The sequence below is a fragment of the Pseudophryne corroboree genome, assembly GCF_028390025.1.
Source record: "Pseudophryne corroboree isolate aPseCor3 chromosome 7 unlocalized genomic scaffold, aPseCor3.hap2 SUPER_7_unloc_6, whole genome shotgun sequence".
NCBI lineage: Eukaryota > Metazoa > Chordata > Amphibia > Anura > Myobatrachidae > Pseudophryne > Pseudophryne corroboree.
The window spans coordinates 185,269-191,676 of record NW_026967615.1 but is presented as its reverse complement, the minus strand read 5'-3'; the positions used below and the strand labels follow the sequence as shown (position 1 = coordinate 191,676).

At 48.4% G+C, this 6,408-nt stretch overlaps 1 non-coding gene across 1 annotated transcript; it reads right to left on the bottom strand.

Moving 5' to 3' along the window:
* Positions 1-1,658: 1,658 nt before the first annotated feature.
* On the bottom strand, positions 1,659-1,824 carry LOC134986889 (U1 spliceosomal RNA). Its single transcript, XR_010192659.1, has one exon. It is a non-coding gene; the product is annotated as a U1 spliceosomal RNA (small nuclear RNA).
* Between the last annotated feature and the right edge of the window lie 4,584 nt (positions 1,825-6,408).

Genomic DNA, 6,408 nt, shown 5'->3' with positions numbered 1-6,408 from the left:
ACCGATTGACAGTCAGAAGCGATCGCATTATCTGCGGGGTGCCGCAGAAAATGCAGGCGCATGCGTATGCTCTTAGCAATTTTTGCAGTTGGATTGCTTATTGCGATTGCAATCCAACCTGAATCAGGCTCTATTACCTATCACAATGCACTGCGGGTAGTACAAAATGGGGTTAATATAAGAGAAAACCCCCCCAGAGCTGTGCTCCTTAACTGTCCCTGGTGGCTAGTGGAGCGGCTGCCCAGTAATCAGTGTCCACGCCAGTGCGCACATGGCCCGCCCCCTACAGCCACGCTGGATCACGGTATAGTGTGGGCACAGAAGTCCCTTACCTCCCTTTCATCAGCGGCCTCGTGATCCCGGAGGGCGGTGTGTGTGTGACTGACCTTAGGAAGAAACCGGAGCCTCCGCTGCAGTGACCCAGCAACCAGGGCACGGGAGTATACTGCGCCGCTGGGAGTGATGGAGCTGCAGTAAAGATGTCTATTAGACCTAACCTGCTGCAGCCCTTGTAGATTCTTATAAAAAAAAGTTCTTCTTTTCTTGTCAAAATTAATAGCTAAGAATAGGCTGCCTGAGGCAGCCCCCTGTTAAGTGGCCTGCTACTGAAGGCACCAACTACAAACTGAGCTCCCTGTTCATGGAAGCGAGGTTATAGAGCAGGGGGCGCTGAGCATCTTGGGAACAGTCAAAAGCTTTGAGCCTGTTGGTGCCTCAGATCAAGATCCTACTCTACACCCCAATGTGAATCCTTGTGGAGTCCAGTGTACCCCACAGAAGAAATGAATGTTTCACACCAATTGGCAGCAACATTAGAATAGCTGCTGATGGGCACAATTGAGAAAGGAAGGGGGGAAAACATTTGAATCCAGCACATATATGTAATTTGAATATGTAATTTGTACCTTCCTACTTTAAAATGTAATGGATGAACCTCACCCTGTGAGAACTATCTTCATGATCAAGAGATTTCATACGCAAGAAAAGCATGTGTTGGGATAGGGCTGTGGAGGGCGGCTGCTCGAGCACACCCCCGTCAAGTTAAGGAGATTCAACTGAGGAAGCACAAGGGAACTCTTGTCTGGGGACAACAACTGCAGGGAGACCACATCTTTTCAGATGAAAATGAGAGGGCGGAAGGCTGCCTAATACTGAAGCACCCTCAAACATCAAACCATATGCAACAACTAGTACAAGCATTCCTGGGGAAAGGTCTGCAGCAGACGGATTTGCATACGGTGATGTCATCCAAGCAGTGGGCCAAAGTTGGCTGGAACCCTCATCTGCATATGAAAAGAGAAAAGGGGCGCTTGGATGACCCCTAGTTCGCATTGAACACCCCCCACCCTCCTTTGGTGTGGGGCTCATGTTGGCCATGCCCCAGCCCCTGAATCATTCAAGCTGATTTCTTGCAGCAGCTGGGCACTGTAACAGCTCCAGAGCTGCTCTGTAAGGCAAATAAAAGGGTGTGGGCCCTGCAACACCACCTGTAGTTCGCATTGTGCGTTGGAAGGCACAAAGTAAGCAGACGGGAGAAGTCAGGATAGTGCGCAAGGGCATAGAAGGGAGGGGCTCAAGAGAAGAGAAGTGGAAACAGACAGCAAACTAGGCTGGAGAGAGACCTGAGACAATGAGATCTAAATTATACCAGAGCCAACCAGGGGAAAGCACAAATGCAGTCCCCCCCCCTACCACAAATTATGCAGTCGAGATTCCCACATTTGGGGAAATCACAGAGGTCAGCATACCCAGAATGCAATGAATGAACCTCACCCTGGGAAAACAATCTTCATGACTATGGTATCACCTAAGCAAAATAAGTATGATTTGAGATAGGGCTGGGGAGGGCCGCTGCTCAGGCACACCTCCGTCAAGTAAAGGAGATTCAACTGAGGCAGCACAAGGGAACTCTCATCTGGGGACAACAACTGCAGGGAGAACACATTTTCAGACGAATGTGTGAGGGCAGAAGGCTGCCTAATACTGAAGCACCCCCCAAACAACAAACCAAATGCAACAACTAGTGCAAGCATTCCTGGGGGAAGGCCTGCAGCAGATGGATTCGCATATGGTGATGTCATCCAAGCAATGGGTATAGTTGGCTGCAACCCTCGTCTGCATATGAAAAGAGAAAATGGTCACGCAGGGCATGGCGGCCTTTGTGGGGTTGCGCTTGGATGACCCCTAGATCGCTTTATACACCCCCATCAGTGTGGGGCTCATGTTGGCCATGCCCCAGCCCCTGAAGCATTCAAGCTGATTTCTTGCAGCAGCTGGACCCAGTAACAGCTCCAGAGTTGCTCTACAAGACAAGTAAAAGGGTGTGAGCCATGCAGCACCACCTGTAGTTTGCATACACACATATATAGGACAGCATCTCTTATATGCCCCAGGGGCAATAAAATAGTATCCTTATCTAGGGTATCCGTCCAAGCCGCTACAGCACTACACATACACACCCAGGCAGACGCAATTGCCGGTCTGAGTAAGGTACCTGAATGTGTATAAATGGACTTCAGGGTAATCTCCTGTTTGCGGTCAGCAGACTCTTTGAGGGTAGCCGTATCCTGGGACGGGAGGGCTAACTTCTTGGATAAGCGTGTTAATGCTTTGTCCACCCAAGGGGAGGATTCCCATCGTAACCTATCCGTTGATGGGAAAGGATACGCCATAAGAATCCTTTTGGAAATCTGCAGGAGATTCCCAAGCTTTTTCACATAACTCGTTCAGCTCGTGTGAGGGGAAAAGGTTACCTCAGGCTTCTTTCCCTTGTACATATGTACCCTCTTGTCAGGGATAGGGAGCTCCTCTGTGATGTGCAAAACATCTTTTATTGCCATAATCATATATCAAATGTATTTTGCCAATTTTGGCTGTAACTTTGCATCATCGTAATCGACACTGGAGTCAGAATCCGTGTCGGTATCTGTGTCAACAATCTGGACAGTGGGCACTTATGAGACCCTGGCAGTCCCTGCGACATAGGATCAGGCATGGGTTGAGACCCTGACTGTCCCAAAGCTTCAGCCTTGTCTAATCTTTTGTGCAATGAGTTTACACTAGCATTTAAAACATTCCACATATCCATCCAATCAGGTGTCGGCGGAGACACCACATTCATTTGCTCCCGCTCCTCTCTAATATAGCCTTCTTCCTCAGACATGTCGACACACGCGTACCGACACACCACACACACAGGGAATGCTTTTACTGAAGACATTTCCCCCACAAGGCCCTTTGGCAGAGCTGGCCCTAACCAATATGATGCCCTAGGCAAGATTTTGCCTGGTGCCCCCTAGCACCACCGCTGGTTCCGCCTCTGACCTTGCACCTCTTTCCCAGCACCATCAACCCTCACCCATAACAGTACTTATTTTGGTGTTTGTACCCCCTATATTTTAAACAGGAACAGTTCGCACATTTGGCGCACAGTCCAAAAGGGGTGTGTTTTTGCTGGCAATGGGCATGTCCACACAATAGTACCCCCAATTAAAATTCCACCACACAGTACTGCAATTTTATTCACATTTGATCACGCGATAGTGTCCATAATTCACATTACATCCCACAGTAGTATCACTTTACCTTATAAACGTTACTTCTCACAGTAGTGCTCCTTATTCAAATTACATCACACTGAATTGCTCCTTATTTACATTACACCACACCCTATTGCTCTTTATTCACATTAGACGACACAGTAAATGCCCTTTCTATACGCAACGCTACATATTAGAGCACCTTGGCCCTCATTCCGAGTTGTTCGCTCGTTCTTTTTCATCGCATCGCAGTGAAAATCCGCTTAGTACGCATGCGCAAAGTTCGCACTGCGACTGCGCCAAGTAACTTTACTATGAAGAAAGTATTTTTACTCACGGCTTTTTCTTCGCTCCGGCGATCGTAATGTGATTGACAGGAAATGGGTGTTACTGGGCGGAAACACGGCGTTTCAGGGGCGTGTGGCTGAAAACGCTACCGTTTCCGGAAAAAACGCAGGAGTGGCCGGAGAAACGGTGGGAGTGCCTGGGCGAACGCTGGGTGTGTTTGTGACGTCAACCAGGAACGACAAGCACTGAACTGATCGCACAGGCAGAGTAAGTCTGGAGCTACTCTGAAACTGCTAAGTAGTTAGTAATCGCAATATTGCGAATACATCGGTCGCAATTTTAAGAAGCTAAGATTCACTCCCAGTAGGCGGCGGCTTAGCGTGTGTAACTCTGCTAAATTCGCCTTGCGACCGATCAACTCGGAATGAGGGCCCTTATACACATAATGCCACACATTAGTAATGCATTTATACACATAATTCCACACAGTAATGCCCCTTACACATATGAGACACATCATTAATGTCCTTATAAACATAATGCGTCTTACACATTATGACAACCTTTATTAATGCCCTTTTACACATAATGGCCCTCATTCCGAGTTGTTAGCTCGCAAGCTGCTTTTAGCAGCATTGCACACGCTAAGCCGCCGCCTACTGGGAGTGAATCTTAGCTTATCAAAATTGCGAACGAAAGATTAGCAGAATTGCGAATAGGCACTTCTCAGCAGTTTCTGAGTAGCTCCAGACTTACTCGACAACTGCGATCAGTTCAGTCAGTTTCGTTCCTGGTTTGACGTCACAAACACACCCAGCGTTCGCCCAGACACTCCCCCGTTTCTTCAGACACTCCCGCGTTTTACCCAGAAACGGCAGCGTTTTTTCACACACACCCATAAAACGTCCAGTTTCCGCCCAAAAACACCCACTTCCTGTCAATCACACTACGATCAGCAGAACAAAGAAAAAACCTCGTAATGCCGTGAGTAAAATACCTAACTGCATAGCAAATTTACTTTGCGCAGTCGCAGAGCGAACATTGCGCATGCGCAATTAGCGGAAAATCGCTGCGATGCGAAGAAAATTACCGAGCGAACAACTCGGAATGACCACCCTTGCGCATGCGCAATTAGCGGAAAATCGCTGTGATGCGAAGAAAATTACCGAGCGAACAACTCGGAATGACCACCAATGTCCCTTACACATATGCCGCACATTATTAATGCCCTTATACACATAATGACACACATAGTGCCCCTTACACATATGTTGCACATTATTAATACATTTTTACATGACACACATAATGCTCCTTACTCATATTCCGAACACTACTGCACAATCAACCCACTCACATGCACACAGCACTCACACTGCCACTAACACTGTGACCTCTGCCTCTGCTTGGGTACAGATGTGTCCTCATAAATCTTGCCTCAATGCTAACGTTGGGGCACCTTTTTTTTATTAAAATGCATCTTATTTGCATTGCTATGTTGTTAGGATGCACACGCAGCTTCTGCTGATTAAAATGATATGCAGCACGCCTATATACTGTGTGAGACTGTGGCTGTATCTGTATATGAAATGCTACACACAGAATATAGGCATGCCGCATATCATTTTAATCAGCAGAAGTTGCTGATGCCCCTAGGCATATCAAATGCCCTAGGCAATTGCCTAGTTTGCCTATGCCTATGGCCGGCTCTGCCCTTTGGAGAGACAGAGAGAGAGTATGCCAGCACATACCCCAGCGCTATATAACCCAGGAATAGCACAGTAACTTAATGTTTGCACAGTAGCGCTGCTGTATGTAATTTGCGCCAAATTATGTGCCCCCCCCCTCTCTTTTCAACCCTCTTGTCTACCGTGGTATAAGCAGGGGAGAGTCCGGGGAGCTTCCTCTCAGCGGTGCTGTGGAGAAAAAATGGAGCAGGTGAGTGCTGAGGGAGAAGCCCCGCCCCCTCGGCGGCGGGCTTCTGTCCCGCTTAAACTGTACAATTGGCGGGGGCTCATACATATATACAGTGGCCAGCTGTATATATGTTATATTTCTGCCAAAAAGAGGTTTATATTGCAGCCCAGGGCGCCCCCCCTGCGCCCTGCACCCTTACAGTGACCGGAGTATGTGAGGTGTATGGGAGCAATGGCGCACAGCTGCAGTGCTGTGCGTTACCTCAATGAAGATCATGAAGTCCTCTGCCGCCTCTGAAGTCTTCTTTTCTTCTCATACTCACCCGGCTTCTATCTTCCGGCTCTGCGAGGGGGACGGCGGCGCGGCTCTGGGACGGACGGCGAGGGTGAGATCCTGCGTACCAATCCCTTTGGAGCTAATCCCTTTGGAGCTAATGGTGTCCAGTAGCTTAAGAAGCAGGACCTTGCAACTCAGAGAGTAGGGCTGCTTCTCTCCCCTCAGTCCCTCGATGCAGGGAGTCTGTTGCCAGCAGTGCTCCCTGAAAATTAAAAACCTAACAAAATACTTTCTGTCAGAAAGCTCAGGAGAGCTCCTGAAAAGCACCCAGTCTCCACTGGGCACAGTATCAAACTGAGGTATGGAGGAGGGGCATAGAGGGAGGAGC